Source organism: Seriola lalandi, unplaced genomic scaffold (assembly GCF_002814215.2).
Source record: "Seriola lalandi dorsalis isolate HSWRI2012SDOR001 ecotype SW California unplaced genomic scaffold, Sedor1 jcf7180002054979, whole genome shotgun sequence".
Lineage (NCBI taxonomy): Eukaryota > Metazoa > Chordata > Actinopteri > Carangiformes > Carangidae > Seriola > Seriola lalandi.
Genome location: NW_019525529.1, coordinates 288799 through 289216, shown reverse-complemented (window position 1 = coordinate 289216; position 418 = coordinate 288799).

The following is a 418-nucleotide window of genomic DNA, read 5'->3' as shown; positions in this document are numbered from 1 at the left end:
AATAGATTTACATGTTCAAGGTAAGATTACTGTAAATCATCTTCTAACAATGCAAACATACGTTTACAGTTGTATACCTGGGCAAAAAAGTGGCTTTTTAAACATCAAAATGTGATTTTAATGCAGATCTGTCAAAATAAGATCAAGGTTACGTTTATTTCTTAAAAGGCAGCGATCGATCTGATGATGACGTGGACAGCAAGTCTCAGAGTAAGATTTCTCTCATTGTGCAGATTGTTAGCCTGGTTTCAAGCCACCAAATGGAAAGTTTATAGTCTGACTTCATGAGTTTTGTTTTAGAAACGTCTGATGAAAAACCAGAGCTGACGAGTCTGATCCTGGGCGGTCTGACTGTTTTCCTTGTAATGGTCATCATTGGTCTGGTTGTTAAAATCAGGAAACTTCAGAAAGGTATTTT